The following is a 22,979-nucleotide window of genomic DNA, read 5'->3' on the forward strand; positions in this document are numbered from 1 at the left end:
GGCTGCTTTATTGGCTGTTTGCTGTTCCCCTACTCCACTCCACTATTTGACTGTTGTGCTGCATCAATCAATCAATCAATCAATCAATCAATCAATCAATCAATCAATCAATCAATCAGTGGCTGGCTCAGGTGCAGCTCTTTAACTTACCTAAAAGGGAGGGCGGAGAGAAGACAAGGAAGGTGAATGAGGTGTTCCAATGTGAAATGCCGGAAACACAGAAACACAGACGACACACAACAAGAGGTGGCAATCTATTCATTAATTGCATTTAATCAATGAGCTCATTATCACTCATGCATTGTCCAACAGGTGTTGAAATAATGGGATTAAAAGGGGAGATCCCTTCAGAAAGACAGAAACAATAGCAAAGACAAAAAACACTTTTGGAATCTGCTTTTAGTCAACACATAAGGAAAGGGTGCACCGGTCCTGGAAATACTGCAATACCAGGTCAATGCGTGGAGTGGACAGAGCAAGCTCTATTTCCATCTCCCTGTTCTAAAAATCCATTTAATATATGGTCCCCAGATAGGGGACGTATCAGATATTAAACTGATAAGAACAGATACTACACTTGATCTTAGCCAAAAGGCCGAGAAGCGATAACCCGAACGGGCCGCGCGTTGCCCGAGCCTGCCCGATACTGCTGTTCAGCCCTTGCAGCGATTCAGCCTACTTCTAGGCAATTCCATGGGGCCCTGCAGGCTCACACACTCACAGCTACACGGGAGGTGAATAAAGGCCGGAGAGGAAGCCAGACAGGATTTGCTTCTTTTGCTTGCACCACAATGCAGTGCTGAAAGAGGAGGAATCTACATAAAAACGCCTTCCTGGCAACGCCCAAATGCCCTGCTGCCATGCAGATAAACACTGGCAGCGGCAGCAAGTGCATGCCCACAGCCACCCCTTGTTCCTTCACACCTTGTATCAGCTGTAATCCAGTCCAGTCCAGTGCTGCCTGCTGAGCAGCACTGACCAACACTGCCTGGGCCCAGGCTTTTATCTCTGAGGCCCCATTATGATGTCAGAAAGCTGGCTCTGGAATCCTGAGGGCTCCACTATGACACGTGCAAAGTTCCGTCTGAACTTTATATAAGACGGTGAGGCTCAGTCAGTCACTCAGTGTTGCCTGAGAGGGCAACACTGCAACAGCCGGCCGCCAGGCTGTCTTTTTTTTGCACAGCTAGTTGCCTCCAGGAGGCCACAAGAGGGAGACAAGGGACTGCAAAATGGAAAATAGGCATCCACCAACTTTACAGACAACTTCTCCTTGCTCCTACAACCTCCATCCTTGCACAGTTTGTTATTCTTCTAGGTAACATAGTAACAAATCCAAATTGCTGCTCTCTTTGTAGGCAAGCAAGGCTTTGTTGCAACTGCAATTCTTACTTCTTCTTGAAATGTAGGGACGACAGTACATTCCATCACATCCATCTAGTGTACACAGGTAGGTCCATTGTGGCGGGCAGGCGAGCGGGCGGGCTGCTTTATTGGCTGTTTGCTGTTCCCCTACTCCACTCCACTATTTGACTGTTGTGCTGCATCAATCAATCAATCAATCAATCAATCAATCAATCAATCAATCAATCAGTGGCTGGCTCAGGTGCAGCTCTTTAACTTACCTAAAAGGGAGGGCGGAGAGAAGACAAGGAAGGTGAATGAGGTGTTCCAATGTGAAATGCCGGAAACACAGAAACACAGACGACACACAACAAGAGGTGGCAATCTATTCATTAATTGCATTTAATCAATGAGCTCATTATCACTCATGCATTGTCCAACAGGTGTTGAAATAATGGGATTAAAAGGGGAGATCCCTTCAGAAAGACAGAAACAATAGCAAAGACAAAAAACACTTTTGGAATCTGCTTTTAGTCAACACATAAGGAAAGGGTGCACCGGTCCTGGAAATACTGCAATACCAGGTCAATGCGTGGAGTGGACAGAGCAAGCTCTATTTCCATCTCCCTGTTCTAAAAATCCATTTAATATATGGTCCCCAGATAGGGGACGTATCAGATATTAAACTGATAAGAACAGATACTACACTTGATCTTAGCCAAAAGGCCGAGAAGCGATAACCCGAACGGGCCGCGCGTTGCCCGAGCCTGCCCGATACTGCTGTTCAGCCCTTGCAGCGATTCAGCCTACTTCTAGGCAATTCCATGGGGCCCTGCAGGCTCACACACTCACAGCTACACGGGAGGTGAATAAAGGCCGGAGAGGAAGCCAGACAGGATTTGCTTCTTTTGCTTGCACCACAATGCAGTGCTGAAAGAGGAGGAATCTACATAAAAACGCCTTCCTGGCAACGCCCAAATGCCCTGCTGCCATGCAGATAAACACTGGCAGCGGCAGCAAGTGCATGCCCACAGCCACCCCTTGTTCCTTCACACCTTGTATCAGCTGTAATCCAGTCCAGTCCAGTGCTGCCTGCTGAGCAGCACTGACCAACACTGCCTGGGCCCAGGCTTTTATCTCTGAGGCCCCATTATGATGTCAGAAAGCTGGCTCTGGAATCCTGAGGGCTCCACTATGACACGTGCAAAGTTCCGTCTGAACTTTATATAAGACGGTGAGGCTCAGTCAGTCACTCAGTGTTGCCTGAGAGGGCAACACTGCAACAGCCGGCCGCCAGGCTGTCTTTTTTTTGCACAGCTAGTTGCCTCCAGGAGGCCACAAGAGGGAGACAAGGGACTGCAAAATGGAAAATAGGCATCCACCAACTTTACAGACAACTTCTCCTTGCTCCTACAACCTCCATCCTTGCACAGTTTGTTATTCTTCTAGGTAACATAGTAACAAATCCAAATTGCTGCTCTCTTTGTAGGCAAGCAAGGCTTTGTTGCAACTGCAATTCTTACTTCTTCTTGAAATGTAGGGACGACAGTACATTCCGTCACATCCATCTAGTGTACACAGGTAGGTCCATTGTGGCGGGCAGGCGAGCGGGCGGGCTGCTTTATTGGCTGTTTGCTGTTCCCCTACTCCACTCCACTATTTGACTGTTGTGCTGCATCAATCAATCAATCAATCAATCAATCAATCAATCAATCAATCAATCAATCAGTGGCTGGCTCAGGTGCAGCTCTTTAACTTACCTAAAAGGGAGGGCGGAGAGAAGACAAGGAAGGTGAATGAGGTGTTCCAATGTGAAATGCCGGAAACACAGAAACACAGACGACACACAACAAGAGGTGGCAATCTATTCATTAATTGCATTTAATCAATGAGCTCATTATCACTCATGCATTGTCCAACAGGTGTTGAAATAATGGGATTAAAAGGGGAGATCCCTTCAGAAAGACAGAAACAATAGCAAAGACAAAAAACACTTTTGGAATCTGCTTTTAGTCAACACATAAGGAAAGGGTGCACCGGTCCTGGAAATACTGCAATACCAGGTCAATGCGTGGAGTGGACAGAGCAAGCTCTATTTCCATCTCCCTGTTCTAAAAATCCATTTAATATATGGTCCCCAGATAGGGGACGTATCAGATATTAAACTGATAAGAACAGATACTACACTTGATCTTAGCCAAAAGGCCGAGAAGCGATAACCCGAACGGGCCGCGCGTTGCCCGAGCCTGCCCGATACTGCTGTTCAGCCCTTGCAGCGATTCAGCCTACTTCTAGGCAATTCCATGGGGCCCTGCAGGCTCACACACTCACAGCTACACGGGAGGTGAATAAAGGCCGGAGAGGAAGCCAGACAGGATTTGCTTCTTTTGCTTGCACCACAATGCAGTGCTGAAAGAGGAGGAATCTACATAAAAACGCCTTCCTGGCAACGCCCAAATGCCCTGCTGCCATGCAGATAAACACTGGCAGCGGCAGCAAGTGCATGCCCACAGCCACCCCTTGTTCCTTCACACCTTGTATCAGCTGTAATCCAGTCCAGTCCAGTGCTGCCTGCTGAGCAGCACTGACCAACACTGCCTGGGCCCAGGCTTTTATCTCTGAGGCCCCATTATGATGTCAGAAAGCTGGCTCTGGAATCCTGAGGGCTCCACTATGACACGTGCAAAGTTCCGTCTGAACTTTATATAAGACGGTGAGGCTCAGTCAGTCACTCAGTGTTGCCTGAGAGGGCAACACTGCAACAGCCGGCCGCCAGGCTGTCTTTTTTTTGCACAGCTAGTTGCCTCCAGGAGGCCACAAGAGGGAGACAAGGGACTGCAAAATGGAAAATAGGCATCCACCAACTTTACAGACAACTTCTCCTTGCTCCTACAACCTCCATCCTTGCACAGTTTGTTATTCTTCTAGGTAACATAGTAACAAATCCAAATTGCTGCTCTCTTTGTAGGCAAGCAAGGCTTTGTTGCAACTGCAATTCTTACTTCTTCTTGAAATGTAGGGACGACAGTACATTCCATCACATCCATCTAGTGTACACAGGTAGGTCCATTGTGGCGGGCAGGCGAGCGGGCGGGCTGCTTTATTGGCTGTTTGCTGTTCCCCTACTCCACTCCACTATTTGACTGTTGTGCTGCATCAATCAATCAATCAATCAATCAATCAATCAATCAGTGGCTGGCTCAGGTGCAGCTCTTTAACTTACCTAAAAGGGAGGGCGGAGAGAAGACAAGGAAGGTGAATGAGGTGTTCCAATGTGAAATGCCGGAAACACAGAAACACAGACGACACACAACAAGAGGTGGCAATCTATTCATTAATTGCATTTAATCAATGAGCTCATTATCACTCATGCATTGTCCAACAGGTGTTGAAATAATGGGATTAAAAGGGGAGATCCCTTCAGAAAGACAGAAACAATAGCAAAGACAAAAAACACTTTTGGAATCTGCTTTTAGTCAACACATAAGGAAAGGGTGCACCGGTCCTGGAAATACTGCAATACCAGGTCAATGCGTGGAGTGGACAGAGCAAGCTCTATTTCCATCTCCCTGTTCTAAAAATCCATTTAATATATGGTCCCCAGATAGGGGACGTATCAGATATTAAACTGATAAGAACAGATACTACACTTGATCTTAGCCAAAAGGCCGAGAAGCGATAACCCGAACGGGCCGCGCGTTGCCCGAGCCTGCCCGATACTGCTGTTCAGCCCTTGCAGCGATTCAGCCTACTTCTAGGCAATTCCATGGGGCCCTGCAGGCTCACACACTCACAGCTACACGGGAGGTGAATAAAGGCCGGAGAGGAAGCCAGACAGGATTTGCTTCTTTTGCTTGCACCACAATGCAGTGCTGAAAGAGGAGGAATCTACATAAAAACGCCTTCCTGGCAACGCCCAAATGCCCTGCTGCCATGCAGATAAACACTGGCAGCGGCAGCAAGTGCATGCCCACAGCCACCCCTTGTTCCTTCACACCTTGTATCAGCTGTAATCCAGTCCAGTCCAGTGCTGCCTGCTGAGCAGCACTGACCAACACTGCCTGGGCCCAGGCTTTTATCTCTGAGGCCCCATTATGATGTCAGAAAGCTGGCTCTGGAATCCTGAGGGCTCCACTATGACACGTGCAAAGTTCCGTCTGAACTTTATATAAGACGGTGAGGCTCAGTCAGTCACTCAGTGTTGCCTGAGAGGGCAACACTGCAACAGCCGGCCGCCAGGCTGTCTTTTTTTTGCACAGCTAGTTGCCTCCAGGAGGCCACAAGAGGGAGACAAGGGACTGCAAAATGGAAAATAGGCATCCACCAACTTTACAGACAACTTCTCCTTGCTCCTACAACCTCCATCCTTGCACAGTTTGTTATTCTTCTAGGTAACATAGTAACAAATCCAAATTGCTGCTCTCTTTGTAGGCAAGCAAGGCTTTGTTGCAACTGCAATTCTTACTTCTTCTTGAAATGTAGGGACGACAGTACATTCCATCACATCCATCTAGTGTACACAGGTAGGTCCATTGTGGCGGGCAGGCGAGCGGGCGGGCTGCTTTATTGGCTGTTTGCTGTTCCCCTACTCCACTCCACTATTTGACTGTTGTGCTGCATCAATCAATCAATCAATCAATCAATCAATCAATCAATCAATCAATCAGTGGCTGGCTCAGGTGCAGCTCTTTAACTTACCTAAAAGGGAGGGCGGAGAGAAGACAAGGAAGGTGAATGAGGTGTTCCAATGTGAAATGCCGGAAACACAGAAACACAGACGACACACAACAAGAGGTGGCAATCTATTCATTAATTGCATTTAATCAATGAGCTCATTATCACTCATGCATTGTCCAACAGGTGTTGAAATAATGGGATTAAAAGGGGAGATCCCTTCAGAAAGACAGAAACAATAGCAAAGACAAAAAACACTTTTGGAATCTGCTTTTAGTCAACACATAAGGAAAGGGTGCACCGGTCCTGGAAATACTGCAATACCAGGTCAATGCGTGGAGTGGACAGAGCAAGCTCTATTTCCATCTCCCTGTTCTAAAAATCCATTTAATATATGGTCCCCAGATAGGGGACGTATCAGATATTAAACTGATAAGAACAGATACTACACTTGATCTTAGCCAAAAGGCCGAGAAGCGATAACCCGAACGGGCCGCGCGTTGCCCGAGCCTGCCCGATACTGCTGTTCAGCCCTTGCAGCGATTCAGCCTACTTCTAGGCAATTCCATGGGGCCCTGCAGGCTCACACACTCACAGCTACACGGGAGGTGAATAAAGGCCGGAGAGGAAGCCAGACAGGATTTGCTTCTTTTGCTTGCACCACAATGCAGTGCTGAAAGAGGAGGAATCTACATAAAAACGCCTTCCTGGCAACGCCCAAATGCCCTGCTGCCATGCAGATAAACACTGGCAGCGGCAGCAAGTGCATGCCCACAGCCACCCCTTGTTCCTTCACACCTTGTATCAGCTGTAATCCAGTCCAGTCCAGTGCTGCCTGCTGAGCAGCACTGACCAACACTGCCTGGGCCCAGGCTTTTATCTCTGAGGCCCCATTATGATGTCAGAAAGCTGGCTCTGGAATCCTGAGGGCTCCACTATGACACGTGCAAAGTTCCGTCTGAACTTTATATAAGACGGTGAGGCTCAGTCAGTCACTCAGTGTTGCCTGAGAGGGCAACACTGCAACAGCCGGCCGCCAGGCTGTCTTTTTTTTGCACAGCTAGTTGCCTCCAGGAGGCCACAAGAGGGAGACAAGGGACTGCAAAATGGAAAATAGGCATCCACCAACTTTACAGACAACTTCTCCTTGCTCCTACAACCTCCATCCTTGCACAGTTTGTTATTCTTCTAGGTAACATAGTAACAAATCCAAATTGCTGCTCTCTTTGTAGGCAAGCAAGGCTTTGTTGCAACTGCAATTCTTACTTCTTCTTGAAATGTAGGGACGACAGTACATTCCATCACATCCATCTAGTGTACACAGGTAGGTCCATTGTGGCGGGCAGGCGAGCGGGCGGGCTGCTTTATTGGCTGTTTGCTGTTCCCCTACTCCACTCCACTATTTGACTGTTGTGCTGCATCAATCAATCAATCAATCAATCAATCAATCAATCAATCAATCAATCAATCAATCAATCAATCAATCAGTGGCTGGCTCAGGTGCAGCTCTTTAACTTACCTAAAAGGGAGGGCGGAGAGAAGACAAGGAAGGTGAATGAGGTGTTCCAATGTGAAATGCCGGAAACACAGAAACACAGACGACACACAACAAGAGGTGGCAATCTATTCATTAATTGCATTTAATCAATGAGCTCATTATCACTCATGCATTGTCCAACAGGTGTTGAAATAATGGGATTAAAAGGGGAGATCCCTTCAGAAAGACAGAAACAATAGCAAAGACAAAAAACACTTTTGGAATCTGCTTTTAGTCAACACATAAGGAAAGGGTGCACCGGTCCTGGAAATACTGCAATACCAGGTCAATGCGTGGAGTGGACAGAGCAAGCTCTATTTCCATCTCCCTGTTCTAAAAATCCATTTAATATATGGTCCCCAGATAGGGGACGTATCAGATATTAAACTGATAAGAACAGATACTACACTTGATCTTAGCCAAAAGGCCGAGAAGCGATAACCCGAACGGGCCGCGCGTTGCCCGAGCCTGCCCGATACTGCTGTTCAGCCCTTGCAGCGATTCAGCCTACTTCTAGGCAATTCCATGGGGCCCTGCAGGCTCACACACTCACAGCTACACGGGAGGTGAATAAAGGCCGGAGAGGAAGCCAGACAGGATTTGCTTCTTTTGCTTGCACCACAATGCAGTGCTGAAAGAGGAGGAATCTACATAAAAACGCCTTCCTGGCAACGCCCAAATGCCCTGCTGCCATGCAGATAAACACTGGCAGCGGCAGCAAGTGCATGCCCACAGCCACCCCTTGTTCCTTCACACCTTGTATCAGCTGTAATCCAGTCCAGTCCAGTGCTGCCTGCTGAGCAGCACTGACCAACACTGCCTGGACCCAGGCTTTTATCTCTGAGGCCCCATTATGATGTCAGAAAGCTGGCTCTGGAATCCTGAGGGCTCCACTATGACACGTGCAAAGTTCCGTCTGAACTTTATATAAGACGGTGAGGCTCAGTCAGTCACTCAGTGTTGCCTGAGAGGGCAACACTGCAACAGCCGGCCGCCAGGCTGTCTTTTTTTTGCACAGCTAGTTGCCTCCAGGAGGCCACAAGAGGGAGACAAGGGACTGCAAAATGGAAAATAGGCATCCACCAACTTTACAGACAACTTCTCCTTGCTCCTACAACCTCCATCCTTGCACAGTTTGTTATTCTTCTAGGTAACATAGTAACAAATCCAAATTGCTGCTCTCTTTGTAGGCAAGCAAGGCTTTGTTGCAACTGCAATTCTTACTTCTTCTTGAAATGTAGGGACGACAGTACATTCCATCACATCCATCTAGTGTACACAGGTAGGTCCATTGTGGCGGGCAGGCGAGCGGGCAGGCTGCTTTATTGGCTGTTTGCTGTTCCCCTACTCCACTCCACTATTTGACTGTTGTGCTGCATCAATCAATCAATCAATCAATCAATCAATCAATCAATCAATCAATCAATCAGTGGCTGGCTCAGGTGCAGCTCTTTAACTTACCTAAAAGGGAGGGCGGAGAGAAGAGAAGGAAGGTGAATGAGGTGTTCCAATGTGAAATGCCGGAAACACAGAAACACAGACGACACACAACAAGAGGTGGCAATCTATTCATTAATTGCATTTAATCAATGAGCTCATTATCACTCATGCATTGTCCAACAGGTGTTGAAATAATGGGATTAAAAGGGGAGATCCCTTCAGAAAGACAGAAACAATAGCAAAGACAAAAAACACTTTTGGAATCTGCTTTTAGTCAACACATAAGGAAAGGGTGCACCGGTCCTGGAAATACTGCAATACCAGGTCAATGCGTGGAGTGGACAGAGCAAGCTCTATTTCCATCTCCCTGTTCTAAAAATCCATTTAATATATGGTCCCCAGATAGGGGACGTATCAGATATTAAACTGATAAGAACAGATACTACACTTGATCTTAGCCAAAAGGCCGAGAAGCGATAACCCGAACGGGCCGCGCGTTGCCCGAGCCTGCCCGATACTGCTGTTCAGCCCTTGCAGCGATTCAGCCTACTTCTAGGCAATTCCATGGGGCCCTGCAGGCTCACACACTCACAGCTACACGGGAGGTGAATAAAGGCTGGAGAGGAAGCCAGACAGGATTTGCTTCTTTTGCTTGCACCACAATGCAGTGCTGAAAGAGGAGGAATCTACATAAAAACGCCTTCCTGGCAACGCCCAAATGCCCTGCTGCCATGCAGATAAACACTGGCAGCGGCAGCAAGTGCATGCCCACAGCCACCCCTTGTTCCTTCACACCTTGTATCAGCTGTAATCCAGTCCAGTCCAGTGCTGCCTGCTGAGCAGCACTGACCAACACTGCCTGGGCCCAGGCTTTTATCTCTGAGGCCCCATTATGATGTCAGAAAGCTGGCTCTGGAATCCTGAGGGCTCCACTATGACACGTGCAAAGTTCCGTCTGAACTTTATATAAGACGGTGAGGCTCAGTCAGTCACTCAGTGTTGCCTGAGAGGGCAACACTGCAACAGCCGGCCGCCAGGCTGTCTTTTTTTTGCACAGCTAGTTGCCTCCAGGAGGCCACAAGAGGGAGACAAGGGACTGCAAAATGGAAAATAGGCATCCACCAACTTTACAGACAACTTCTCCTTGCTCCTACAACCCCCATCCTTGCACAGTTTGTTATTCTTCTAGGTAACATAGTAACAAATCCAAATTGCTGCTCTCTTTGTAGGCAAGCAAGGCTTTGTTGCAACTGCAATTCTTACTTCTTCTTGAAATGTAGGGACGACAGTACATTCCATCACATCCATCTAGTGTACACAGGTAGGTCCATTGTGGCGGGCAGGCGAGCGGGCGGGCTGCTTTATTGGCTGTTTGCTGTTCCCCTACTCCACTCCACTATTTGACTGTTGTGCTGCATCAATCAATCAATCAATCAATCAATCAATCAATCAATCAATCAATCAGTGGCTGGCTCAGGTGCAGCTCTTTAACTTACCTAAAAGGGAGGGCGGAGAGAAGACAAGGAAGGTGAATGAGGTGTTCCAATGTGAAATGCCGGAAACACAGAAACACAGACGACACACAACAAGAGGTGGCAATCTATTCATTAATTGCATTTAATCAATGAGCTCATTATCACTCATGCATTGTCCAACAGGTGTTGAAATAATGGGATTAAAAGGGGAGATCCCTTCAGAAAGACAGAAACAATAGCAAAGACAAAAAACACTTTTGGAATCTGCTTTTAGTCAACACATAAGGAAAGGGTGCACCGGTCCTGGAAATACTGCAATACCAGGTCAATGCGTGGAGTGGACAGAGCAAGCTCTATTTCCATCTCCCTGTTCTAAAAATCCATTTAATATATGGTCCCCAGATAGGGGACGTATCAGATATTAAACTGATAAGAACAGATACTACACTTGATCTTAGCCAAAAGGCCGAGAAGCGATAACCCGAACGGGCCGCGCGTTGCCCGAGCCTGCCCGATACTGCTGTTCAGCCCTTGCAGCGATTCAGCCTACTTCTAGGCAATTCCATGGGGCCCTGCAGGCTCACACACTCACAGCTACACGGGAGGTGAATAAAGGCCGGAGAGGAAGCCAGACAGGATTTGCTTCTTTTGCTTGCACCACAATGCAGTGCTGAAAGAGGAGGAATCTACATAAAAACGCCTTCCTGGCAACGCCCAAATGCCCTGCTGCCATGCAGATAAACACTGGCAGCGGCAGCAAGTGCATGCCCACAGCCACCCCTTGTTCCTTCACACCTTGTATCAGCTGTAATCCAGTCCAGTCCAGTGCTGCCTGCTGAGCAGCACTGACCAACACTGCCTGGGCCCAGGCTTTTATCTCTGAGGCCCCATTATGATGTCAGAAAGCTGGCTCTGGAATCCTGAGGGCTCCACTATGACACGTGCAAAGTTCCGTCTGAACTTTATATAAGACGGTGAGGCTCAGTCAGTCACTCAGTGTTGCCTGAGAGGGCAACACTGCAACAGCCGGCCGCCAGGCTGTCTTTTTTTTGCACAGCTAGTTGCCTCCAGGAGGCCACAAGAGGGAGACAAGGGACTGCAAAATGGAAAATAGGCATCCACCAACTTTACAGACAACTTCTCCTTGCTCCTACAACCTCCATCCTTGCACAGTTTGTTATTCTTCTAGGTAACATAGTAACAAATACAAATTGCTGCTCTCTTTGTAGGCAAGCAAGGCTTTGTTGCAACTGCAATTCTTACTTCTTCTTGAAATGTAGGGACGACAGTACATTCCATCACATCCATCTAGTGTACACAGGTAGGTCCATTGTGGCGGGCAGGCGAGCGGGCGGGCTGCTTTATTGGCTGTTTGCTGTTCCCCTACTCCACTCCACTATTTGACTGTTGTGCTGCATCAATCAATCAATCAATCAATCAATCAATCAATCAATCAATCAATCAATCAATCAATCAGTGGCTGGCTCAGGTACAGCTCTTTAACTTACCTAAAAGGGAGGGCGGAGAGAAGACAAGGAAGGTGAATGAGGTGTTCCAATGTGAAATGCCGGAAACACAGAAACACAGACGACACACAACAAGAGGTGGCAATCTATTCATTAATTGCATTTAATCAATGAGCTCATTATCACTCATGCATTGTCCAACAGGTGTTGAAATAATGGGATTAAAAGGGGAGATCCCTTCAGAAAGACAGAAACAATAGCAAAGACAAAAAACACTTTTGGAATCTGCTTTTAGTCAACACATAAGGAAAGGGTGCACCGGTCCTGGAAATACTGCAATACCAGGTCAATGCGTGGAGTGGACAGAGCAAGCTCTATTTCCATCTCCCTGTTCTAAAAATCCATTTAATATATGGTCCCCAGATAGGGGACGTATCAGATATTAAACTGATAAGAACAGATACTACACTTGATCTTAGCCAAAAGGCCGAGAAGCGATAACCCGAACGGGCCGCGCGTTGCCCGAGCCTGCCCGATACTGCTGTTCAGCCCTTGCAGCGATTCAGCCTACTTCTAGGCAATTCCATGGGGCCCTGCAGGCTCACACACTCACAGCTACACGGGAGGTGAATAAAGGCCGGAGAGGAAGCCAGACAGGATTTGCTTCTTTTGCTTGCACCACAATGCAGTGCTGAAAGAGGAGGAATCTACATAAAAACGCCTTCCTGGCAACGCCCAAATGCCCTGCTGCCATGCAGATAAACACTGGCAGCGGCAGCAAGCGCATGCCCACAGCCACCCCTTGTTCCTTCACACCTTGTATCAGCTGTAATCCAGTCCAGTCCAGTGCTGCCTGCTGAGCAGCACTGACCAACACTGCCTGGGCCCAGGCTTTTATCTCTGAGGCCCCATTATGATGTCAGAAAGCTGGCTCTGGAATCCTGAGGGCTCCACTATGACACGTGCAAAGTTCCGTCTGAACTTTATATAAGACGGTGAGGCTCAGTCAGTCACTCAGTGTTGCCTGAGAGGGCAACACTGCAACAGCCGGCCGCCAGGCTGTCTTTTTTTTGCACAGCTAGTTGCCTCCAGGAGGCCACAAGAGGGAGACAAGGGACTGCAAAATGGAAAATAGGCATCCACCAACTTTACAGACAACTTCTCCTTGCTCCTACAACCTCCATCCTTGCACAGTTTGTTATTCTTCTAGGTAACATAGTAACAAATCCAAATTGCTGCTCTCTTTGTAGGCAAGCAAGGCTTTGTTGCAACTGCAATTCTTACTTCTTCTTGAAATGTAGGGACGACAGTACATTCCATCACATCCATCTAGTGTACACAGGTAGGTCCATTGTGGCGGGCAGGCGAGCGGGCGGGCTGCTTTATTGGCTGTTTGCTGTTCCCCTACTCCACTCCACTATTTGACTGTTGTGCTGCATCAATCAATCAATCAATCAATCAATCAATCAATCAATCAATCAATCAATCAATCAATCAGTGGCTGGCTCAGGTGCAGCTCTTTAACTTACCTAAAAGGGAGGGCGGAGAGAAGACAAGGAAGGTGAATGAGGTGTTCCAATGTGAAATGCCGGAAACACAGAAACACAGACGACACACAACAAGAGGTGGCAATCTATTCATTAATTGCATTTAATCAATGAGCTCATTATCACTCATGCATTGTCCAACAGGTGTTGAAATAATGGGATTAAAAGGGGAGATCCCTTCAGAAAGACAGAAACAATAGCAAAGACAAAAAACACTTTTGGAATCTGCTTTTAGTCAGGAAAGGGTGCACCGGTCCTGGAAATACTGCAATACCAGGTCAATGCGTGGAGTGGACAGAGCAAGCTCTATTTCCATCTCCCTGTTCTAAAAATCCATTTAATATATGGTCCCCAGATAGGGGACGTATCAGATATTAAACTGATAAGAACAGATACTACACTTGATCTTAGCCAAAAGGCCGAGAAGCGATAACCCGAACGGGCCGCGCGTTGCCCGAGCCTGCCCGATACTGCTGTTCAGCCCTTGCAGCGATTCAGCCTACTTCTAGGCAATTCCATGGGGCCCTGCAGGCTCACACACTCACAGCTACACGGGAGGTGAATAAAGGCCGGAGAGGAAGCCAGACAGGATTTGCTTCTTTTGCTTGCACCACAATGCAGTGCTGAAAGAGGAGGAATCTACATAAAAACGCCTTCCTGGCAACGCCCAAATGCCCTGCTGCCATGCAGATAAACACTGGCAGCGGCAGCAAGTGCATGCCCACAGCCACCCCTTGTTCCTTCACACCTTGTATCAGCTGTAATCCAGTCCAGTCCAGTGCTGCCTGCTGAGCAGCACTGACCAACACTGCCTGGGCCCAGGCTTTTATCTCTGAGGCCCCATTATGATGTCAGAAAGCTGGCTCTGGAATCCTGAGGGCTCCACTATGACACGTGCAAAGTTCCGTCTGAACTTTATATAAGACGGTGAGGCTCAGTCAGTCACTCAGTGTTGCCTGAGAGGGCAACACTGCAACAGCCGGCCGCCAGGCTGTCTTTTTTTTGCACAGCTAGTTGCCTCCAGGAGGCCACAAGAGGGAGACAAGGGACTAAAAAATGGAAAATAGGCATCCACCAACTTTACAGACAACTTCTCCTTGCTCCTACAACCTCCATCCTTGCACAGTTTGTTATTCTTCTAGGTAACATAGTAACAAATCCAAATTGCTGCTCTCTTTGTAGGCAAGCAAGGCTTTGTTGCAACTGCAATTCTTACTTCTTCTTGAAATGTAGGGACGACAGTACATTCCATCACATCCATCTAGTGTACACAGGTAGGTCCATTGTGGCGGGCAGGCGAGCGGGCGGGCTGCTTTATTGGCTGTTTGCTGTTCCCCTACTCCACTCCACTATTTGACTGTTGTGCTGCATCAATCAATCAATCAATCAATCAATCAATCAATCAATCAGTGGCTGGCTCAGGTGCAGCTCTTTAACTTACCTAAAAGGGAGGGCGGAGAGAAGACAAGGAAGGTGAATGAGGTGTTCCAATGTGAAATGCCGGAAACACAGAAACACAGACGACACACAACAAGAGGTGGCAATCTATTCATTAATTGCATTTAATCAATGAGCTCATTATCACTCATGCATTGTCCAACAGGTGTTGAAATAATGGGATTAAAAGGGGAGATCCCTTCAGAAAGACAGAAACAATAGCAAAGACAAAAAACACTTTTGGAATCTGCTTTTAGTCAACACATAAGGAAAGGGTGCACCGGTCCTGGAAATACTGCAATACCAGGTCAATGCGTGGAGTGGACAGAGCAAGCTCTATTTCCATCTCCCTGTTCTAAAAATCCATTTAATATATGGTCCCCAGATAGGGGACGTATCAGATATTAAACTGATAAGAACAGATACTACACTTGATCTTAGCCAAAAGGCCGAGAAGCGATAACCCGAACGGGCCGCGCGTTGCCCGAGCCTGCCCGATACTGCTGTTCAGCCCTTGCAGCGATTCAGCCTACTTCTAGGCAATTCCATGGGGCCCTGCAGGCTCACACACTCACAGCTACACGGGAGGTGAATAAAGGCCGGAGAGGAAGCCAGACAGGATTTGCTTCTTTTGCTTGCACCACAATGCAGTGCTGAAAGAGGAGGAATCTACATAAAAACGCCTTCCTGGCAACGCCCAAATGCCCTGCTGCCATGCAGATAAACACTGGCAGCGGCAGCAAGTGCATGCCCACAGCCACCCCTTGTTCCTTCACACCTTGTATCAGCTGTAATCCAGTCCAGTCCAGTGCTGCCTGCTGAGCAGCACTGACCAACACTGCCTGGGCCCAGGCTTTTATCTCTGAGGCCCCATTATGATGTCAGAAAGCTGGCTCTGGAATCCTGAGGGCTCCACTATGACACGTGCAAAGTTCCGTCTGAACTTTATATAAGACGGTGAGGCTCAGTCAGTCACTCAGTGTTGCCTGAGAGGGCAACACTGCAACAGCCGGCCGCCAGGCTGTCTTTTTTTTGCACAGCTAGTTGCCTCCAGGAGGCCACAAGAGGGAGACAAGGGACTGCAAAATGGAAAATAGGCATCCACCAACTTTACAGACAACTTCTCCTTGCTCCTACAACCTCCATCCTTGCACAGTTTGTTATTCTTCTAGGTAACATAGTAACAAATCCAAATTGCTGCTCTCTTTGTAGGCAAGCAAGGCTTTGTTGCAACTGCAATTCTTACTTCTTCTTGAAATGTAGGGACGACAGTACATTCCATCACATCCATCTAGTGTACACAGGTAGGTCCATTGTGGCGGGCAGGCGAGCGGGCGGGCTGCTTTATTGGCTGTTTGCTGTTCCCCTACTCCACTCCACTATTTGACTGTTGTGCTGCATCAATCAATCAATCAATCAATCAATCAATCAATCAATCAATCAATCAGTGGCTGGCTCAGGTGCAGCTCTTTAACTTACCTAAAAGGGAGGGCGGAGAGAAGACAAGGAAGGTGAATGAGGTGTTCCAATGTGAAATGCCGGAAACACAGAAACACAGACGACACACAACAAGAGGTGGCAATCTATTCATTAATTGCATTTAATCAATGAGCTCATTATCACTCATGCATTGTCCAACAGGTGTTGAAATAATGGGATTAAAAGGGGAGATCCCTTCAGAAAGACAGAAACAATAGCAAAGACAAAAAACACTTTTGGAATCTGCTTTTAGTCAACACATAAGGAAAGGGTGCACCGGTCCTGGAAATACTGCAATACCAGGTCAATGCGTGGAGTGGACAGAGCAAGCTCTATTTCCATCTCCCTGTTCTAAAAATCCATTTAATATATGGTCCCCAGATAGGGGACGTATCAGATATTAAACTGATAAGAACAGATACTACACTTGATCTTAGCCAAAAGGCCGAGAAGCGATAACCCGAACGGGCCGCGCGTTGCCCGAGCCTGCCCGACACTGCTGTTCAGCCCTTGCAGCGATTCAGCCTACTTCTAGGCAATTCCATGGGGCCCTGCAGGCTCACACACTCACAGCTACACGGGAGGTGAATAAAGGCCGGAGAGGAAGCCAGACAGGATTTGCTTCTTTTGCTTGCACCACAATGCAGTGCTGAAAGAGGAGGAATCTACATAAAAACGCCTTCCTGGCAACGCCCAAATGCCCTGCTGCCATGCAGATAAACACTGGCAGCGGCAGCAAGTGCATGCCCACAGCCACCCCTTGTTCCTTCACACCTTGTATCAGCTGTAATCCAGTCCAGTCCAGTGCTGCCTGCTGAGCAGCACTGACCAACACTGCCTGGGCCCAGGCTTTTATCTCTGAGGCCCCATTATGATGTCAGAAAGCTGGCTCTGGAATCCTGAGGGCTCCACTATGACACGTGCAAAGTTCCGTCTGAACTTTATATAAGACGGTGAGGCTCAGTCAGTCACTCAGTGTTGCCTGAGAGGGCAACACTGCAACAGCCGGCCGCCAGGATGTCTTTTTTTTGCACAGCTAGTTGCCTCCAGGAGGCCACAAGAGGGAGACAAGGGACTGCAAAATGGAAAATAGGCATCCACCAACTTTACAGACAACTTCTCCTTGCTCCTACAACCTCCATCCTTGCACAGTTTGTTATTCTTCTAGGTAACATAGTAACAAATCCAAATTGCTGCTCTCTTTGTAGGCAAGCAAGGCTTTGTTGCAACTGCAATTCTTACTTCTTCTTGAAATGTAGGGACGACAGTACATTCCATCACATCCATCTAGTGTACACAGGTAGGTCCATTGTGGCGGGCAGGCGAGCGGGCGGGCTGCTTTATTGGCTGTTTGCTGTTCCCCTACTCCACTCCACTATTTGACTGTTGTGCTGCATCAATCAATCAATCAATCAATCAATCAATCAATCAATCAATCAATCAATCAATCAATCAGTGGCTGGCTCAGGTGCAGCTCTTTAACTTACCTAAAAGGGAGGGCGGAGAGAAGACAAGGAAGGTGAATGAGGTGTTCCAATGTGAAATGCCGGAAACACAGAAACACAGACGACACACAACAAGAGGTGGCAATCTATTCATTAATTGCATTTAATCAATGAGCTCATTATCACTCATGCATTGTCCAACAGGTGTTGAAATAATGGGATTAAAAGGGGAGATCCCTTCAGAAAGACAGAAACAATAGCAAAGACAAAAAACACTTTTGGAATCTGCTTTTAGTCAACACATAAGGAAAGGGTGCACCGGTCCTGGAAATACTGCAATACCAGGTCAATGCGTGGAGTGGACAGAGCAAGCTCTATTTCCATCTCCCTGTTCTAAAAATCCATTTAATATATGGTCCCCAGATAGGGGACGTATCAGATATTAAACTGATAAGAACAGATACTACACTTGATCTTAGCCAAAAGGCCGAGAAGCGATAACCCGAACGGGCCGCGCGTTGCCCGAGCCTGCCCGATACTGCTGTTCAGCCCATGCAGCGATTCAGCCTACTTCTAGGCAATTCCATGGGGCCCTGCAGGCTCACACACTCACAGCTACACGGGAGGTGAATAAAGGCCGGAGAGGAAGCCAGACAGGATTTGCTTCTTTTGCTTGCACCACAATGCAGTGCTGAAAGAGGAGGAATCTACATAAAAACGCCTTCCTGGCAACGCCCAAATGCCCTGCTGCCATGCAGATAAACACTGGCAGCGGCAGCAAGTGCATGCCCACAGCCACCCCTTGTTCCTTCACACCTTGTATCAGCTGTAATCCAGTCCAGTCCAGTGCTGCCTGCTGAGCAGCACTGACCAACACTGCCTGGGCCCAGGCTTTTATCTCTGAGGCCCCATTATGATGTCAGAAAGCTGGCTCTGGAATCCTGAGGGCTCCACTATGACACGTGCAAAGTTCCGTCTGAACTTTATATAAGACGGTGAGGCTCAGTCAGTCACTCAGTGTTGCCTGAGAGGGCAACACTGCAACAGCCGGCCGCCAGGCTGTCTTTTTTTTGCACAGCTAGTTGCCTCCAGGAGGCCACAAGAGGGAGACAAGGGACTGCAAAATGGAAAATAGGCATCCACCAACTTTACAGACAACTTCTCCTTGCTCCTACAACCTCCATCCTTGCACAGTTTGTTATTCTTCTAGGTAACATAGTAACAAATCCAAATTGCTGCTCTCTTTGTAGGCAAGCAAGGCTTTGTTGCAACTGCAATTCTTACTTCTTCTTGAAATGTAGGGACGACAGTACATTCCATCACATCCATCTAGTGTACACAGGTAGGTCCATTGTGGCGGGCAGGCGAGCGGGCGGGCTGCTTTATTGGCTGTTTGCTGTTCCCCTACTCCACTCCACTATTTGACTGTTGTGCTGCATCAATCAATCAATCAATCAATCAATCAATCAATCAATCAATCAATCAATCAATCAGTGGCTGGCTCAGGTGCAGCTCTTTAACTTACCTAAAAGGGAGGGCGGAGAGAAGACAAGGAAGGTGAATGAGGTGTTCCAATGTGAAATGCCGGAAACACAGAAACACAGACGACACACAACAAGAGGTGGCAATCTATTCATTAATTGCATTTAATCAATGAGCTCATTATCACTCATGCATTGTCCAACAGGTGTTGAAATAATGGGATTAAAAGGGGAGATCCCTTCAGAAAGACAGAAACAATAGCAAAGACAAAAAACACTTTTGGAATCTGCTTTTAGTCAACACATAAGGAAAGGGTGCACCGGTCCTGGAAATACTGCAATACCAGGTCAATGCGTGGAGTGGACAGAGCAAGCTCTATTTCCATCTCCCTGTTCTAAAAATCCATTTAATATATGGTCCCCAGATAGGGGACGTATCAGATATTAAACTGATAAGAACAGATACTACACTTGATCTTAGCCAAAAGGCCGAGAAGCGATAACCCGAACGGGCCGCGCGTTGCCCGAGCCTGCCCGACACTGCTGTTCAGCCCTTGCAGCGATTCAGCCTACTTCTAGGCAATTCCATGGGGCCCTGCAGGCTCACACACTCACAGCTACACGGGAGGTGAATAAAGGCCGGAGAGGAAGCCAGACAGGATTTGCTTCTTTTGCTTGCACCACAATGCAGTGCTGAAAGAGGAGGAATCTACATAAAAACGCCTTCCTGGCAACGCCCAAATGCCCTGCTGCCATGCAGATAAACACTGGCAGCGGCAGCAAGTGCATGCCCACAGCCACCCCTTGTTCCTTCACACCTTGTATCAGCTGTAATCCAGTCCAGTCCAGTGCTGCCTGCTGAGCAGCACTGACCAACACTGCCTGGGCCCAGGCTTTTATCTCTGAGGCCCCATTATGATGTCAGAAAGCTGGCTCTGGAATCCTGAGGGCTCCACTATGACACGTGCAAAGTTCCGTCTGAACTTTATATAAGACGGTGAGGCTCAGTCAGTCACTCAGTGTTGCCTGAGAGGGCAACACTGCAACAGCCGGCCGCCAGGCTGTCTTTTTTTTGCACAGCTAGTTGCCTCCAGGAGGCCACAAGAGGGAGACAAGGGACTGCAAAATGGAAAATAGGCATCCACCAACTTTACAGACAACTTCTCCTTGCTCCTACAACCTCCATCCTTGCACAGTTTGTTATTCTTCTAGGTAACATAGTAACAAATCCAAATTGCTGCTCTCTTTGTAGGCAAGCAAGGCTTTGTTGCAACTGCAATTCTTACTTCTTCTTGAAATGTAGGGACGACAGTACATTCCATCACATCCATCTAGTGTACACAGGTAGGTCCATTGTGGCGGGCAGGCGAGCGGGCGGGCTGCTTTATTGGCTGTTTGCTGTTCCCCTACTCCACTCCACTATTTGACTGTTGTGCTGCATCAATCAATCAATCAATCAATCAATCAATCAATCAATCAATCAATCAATCAATCAATCAGTGGCTGGCTCAGGTGCAGCTCTTTAACTTACCTAAAAGGGAGGGCGGAGAGAAGACAAGGAAGGTGAATGAGGTGTTCCAATGTGAAATGCCGGAAACACAGAAACACAGACGACACACAACAAGAGGTGGCAATCTATTCATTAATTGCATTTAATCAATGAGCTCATTATCACTCATGCATTGTCCAACAGGTGTTGAAATAATGGGATTAAAAGGGGAGATCCCTTCAGAAAGACAGAAACAATAGCAAAGACAAAAAACACTTTTGGAATCTGCTTTTAGTCAACACATAAGGAAAGGGTGCACCGGTCCTGGAAATACTGCAATACCAGGTCAATGCGTGGAGTGGACAGAGCAAGCTCTATTTCCATCTCCCTGTTCTAAAAATCCATTTAATATATGGTCCCCGGATAGGGGACGTATCAGATATTAAACTGATAAGAACAGATACTACACTTGATCTTAGCCAAAAGGCCGAGAAGCGATAACCCGAACGGGCCGCGCGTTGCCCGAGCCTGCCCGATACTGCTGTTCAGCCCTTGCAGCGATTCAGCCTACTTCTAGGCAATTCCATGGGGCCCTGCAGGCTCACACACTCACAGCTACACGGGAGGTGAATAAAGGCCGGAGAGGAAGCCAGACAGGATTTGCTTCTTTTGCTTGCACCACAATGCAGTGCTGAAAGAGGAGGAATCTACATAAAAACGCCTTCCTGGCAACGCCCAAATGCCCTGCTGCCATGCAGATAAACACTGGCAGCGGCAGCAAGTGCATGCCCACAGCCACCCCTTGTTCCTTCACACCTTGTATCAGCTGTAATCCAGTCCAGTCCAGTGCTGCCTGCTGAGCAGCACTGACCAACACTGCCTGGGCCCAGGCTTTTATCTCTGAGGCCCCATTATGATGTCAGAAAGCTGGCTCTGGAATCCTGAGGGCTCCACTATGACACGTGCAAAGTTCCGTCTGAACTTTATATAAGACGGTGAGGCTCAGTCAGTCACTCAGTGTTGCCTGAGAGGGCAACACTGCAACAGCCGGCCGCCAGGCTGTCTATTTTTTGCACAGCTAGTTGCCTCCAGGAGGCCACAAGAGGGAGACAAGGGACTGCAAAATGGAAAATAGGCATCCACCAACTTTACAGACAACTTCTCCTTGCTCCTACAACCTCCATCCTTGCACAGTTTGTTATTCTTCTAGGTAACATAGTAACAAATCCAAATTGCTGCTCTCTTTGTAGGCAAGCAAGGCTTTGTTGCAACTGCAATTCTTACTTCTTCTTGAAATGTAGGGACGACAGTACATTCCATCACATCCATCTAGTGTACACAGGTAGGTCCATTGTGGCGGGCAGGCGAGCGGGCGGGCTGCTTTATTGGCTGTTTGCTGTTCCCCTACTCCACTCCACTATTTGACTGTTGTGCTGCATCAATCAATCAATCAATCAATCAATCAATCAATCAATCAATCAGTGGCTGGCTCAGGTGCAGCTCTTTAACTTACCTAAAAGGGAGGGCGGAGAGAAGACAAGGAAGGTGAATGAGGTGTTCCAATGTGAAATGCCGGAAACACAGAAACACAGACGACACACAACAAGAGGTGGCAATCTATTCATTAATTGCATTTAATCAATGAGCTCATTATCACTCATGCATTGTCCAACAGGTGTTGAAATAATGGGATTAAAAGGGGAGATCCCTTCAGAAAGACAGAAACAATAGCAAAGACAAAAAACACTTTTGGAATCTGCTTTTAGTCAACACATAAGGAAAGGGTGCACCGGTCCTGGAAATACTGCAATACCAGGTCAATGCGTGGAGTGGACAGAGCAAGCTCTATTTCCATCTCCCTGTTCTAAAAATCCATTTAATATATGGTCCCCAGATAGGGGACGTATCAGATATTAAACTGATAAGAACAGATACTACACTTGATCTTAGCCAAAAGGCCGAGAAGCGATAACCCGAACGGGCCGCGCGTTGCCCGAGCCTGCCCGATACTGCTGTTCAGCCCTTGCAGCGATTCAGCCTACTTCTAGGCAATTCCATGGGGCCCTGCAGGCTCACACACTCACAGCTACACGGGAGGTGAATAAAGGCCGGAGAGGAAGCCAGACAGGATTTGCTTCTTTTGCTTGCACCACAATGCAGTGCTG

At 47.7% G+C, this 22,979-nt stretch overlaps 16 non-coding genes across 16 annotated transcripts; all 16 read right to left on the reverse strand.

Annotated features, from left to right (window-relative positions):
- Positions 1 to 416: 416 nt before the first annotated feature.
- LOC142733150 (U2 spliceosomal RNA) lies at positions 417 to 607 on the reverse strand. The gene has a single exon (XR_012879960.1). It is a non-coding gene; the product is annotated as a U2 spliceosomal RNA (small nuclear RNA).
- A 1,284-nt stretch (positions 608 to 1,891) lies between these two features.
- LOC142733151 (U2 spliceosomal RNA) lies at positions 1,892 to 2,082 on the reverse strand. The gene has a single exon (XR_012879961.1). It is a non-coding gene; the product is annotated as a U2 spliceosomal RNA (small nuclear RNA).
- A 1,288-nt stretch (positions 2,083 to 3,370) lies between these two features.
- LOC142733152 (U2 spliceosomal RNA) lies at positions 3,371 to 3,561 on the reverse strand. Its single transcript, XR_012879962.1, has one exon. It is a non-coding gene; the product is annotated as a U2 spliceosomal RNA (small nuclear RNA).
- A 1,272-nt stretch (positions 3,562 to 4,833) lies between these two features.
- On the reverse strand, positions 4,834 to 5,024 carry LOC142733153 (U2 spliceosomal RNA). The gene has a single exon (XR_012879963.1). It is a non-coding gene; the product is annotated as a U2 spliceosomal RNA (small nuclear RNA).
- Positions 5,025 to 6,308: 1,284 nt separating this feature from the next.
- On the reverse strand, positions 6,309 to 6,499 carry LOC142733155 (U2 spliceosomal RNA). Its single transcript, XR_012879965.1, has one exon. It is a non-coding gene; the product is annotated as a U2 spliceosomal RNA (small nuclear RNA).
- Positions 6,500 to 7,803: 1,304 nt separating this feature from the next.
- LOC142733156 (U2 spliceosomal RNA) lies at positions 7,804 to 7,994 on the reverse strand. Its single transcript, XR_012879966.1, has one exon. It is a non-coding gene; the product is annotated as a U2 spliceosomal RNA (small nuclear RNA).
- A 1,288-nt stretch (positions 7,995 to 9,282) lies between these two features.
- Positions 9,283 to 9,473, reverse strand: LOC142733158 (U2 spliceosomal RNA). The gene has a single exon (XR_012879967.1). It is a non-coding gene; the product is annotated as a U2 spliceosomal RNA (small nuclear RNA).
- A 1,284-nt stretch (positions 9,474 to 10,757) lies between these two features.
- LOC142733159 (U2 spliceosomal RNA) lies at positions 10,758 to 10,948 on the reverse strand. The gene has a single exon (XR_012879968.1). It is a non-coding gene; the product is annotated as a U2 spliceosomal RNA (small nuclear RNA).
- A 1,296-nt stretch (positions 10,949 to 12,244) lies between these two features.
- LOC142733160 (U2 spliceosomal RNA) lies at positions 12,245 to 12,435 on the reverse strand. Its single transcript, XR_012879969.1, has one exon. It is a non-coding gene; the product is annotated as a U2 spliceosomal RNA (small nuclear RNA).
- Positions 12,436 to 13,723: 1,288 nt separating this feature from the next.
- Positions 13,724 to 13,914, reverse strand: LOC142733161 (U2 spliceosomal RNA). Its single transcript, XR_012879970.1, has one exon. It is a non-coding gene; the product is annotated as a U2 spliceosomal RNA (small nuclear RNA).
- Positions 13,915 to 15,190: 1,276 nt separating this feature from the next.
- LOC142733162 (U2 spliceosomal RNA) lies at positions 15,191 to 15,381 on the reverse strand. The gene has a single exon (XR_012879971.1). It is a non-coding gene; the product is annotated as a U2 spliceosomal RNA (small nuclear RNA).
- A 1,284-nt stretch (positions 15,382 to 16,665) lies between these two features.
- Positions 16,666 to 16,856, reverse strand: LOC142733163 (U2 spliceosomal RNA). The gene has a single exon (XR_012879972.1). It is a non-coding gene; the product is annotated as a U2 spliceosomal RNA (small nuclear RNA).
- A 1,296-nt stretch (positions 16,857 to 18,152) lies between these two features.
- LOC142733164 (U2 spliceosomal RNA) lies at positions 18,153 to 18,343 on the reverse strand. The gene has a single exon (XR_012879973.1). It is a non-coding gene; the product is annotated as a U2 spliceosomal RNA (small nuclear RNA).
- Positions 18,344 to 19,635: 1,292 nt separating this feature from the next.
- On the reverse strand, positions 19,636 to 19,826 carry LOC142733165 (U2 spliceosomal RNA). The gene has a single exon (XR_012879974.1). It is a non-coding gene; the product is annotated as a U2 spliceosomal RNA (small nuclear RNA).
- A 1,296-nt stretch (positions 19,827 to 21,122) lies between these two features.
- Positions 21,123 to 21,313, reverse strand: LOC142733128 (U2 spliceosomal RNA). Its single transcript, XR_012879940.1, has one exon. It is a non-coding gene; the product is annotated as a U2 spliceosomal RNA (small nuclear RNA).
- A 1,280-nt stretch (positions 21,314 to 22,593) lies between these two features.
- Positions 22,594 to 22,784, reverse strand: LOC142733167 (U2 spliceosomal RNA). The gene has a single exon (XR_012879976.1). It is a non-coding gene; the product is annotated as a U2 spliceosomal RNA (small nuclear RNA).
- Positions 22,785 to 22,979: the final 195 nt, after the last annotated feature.

This window comes from Rhinoderma darwinii, unplaced genomic scaffold (assembly GCF_050947455.1).
Source record: "Rhinoderma darwinii isolate aRhiDar2 unplaced genomic scaffold, aRhiDar2.hap1 Scaffold_935, whole genome shotgun sequence".
Classification (NCBI taxonomy): domain Eukaryota; kingdom Metazoa; phylum Chordata; class Amphibia; order Anura; family Rhinodermatidae; genus Rhinoderma; species Rhinoderma darwinii.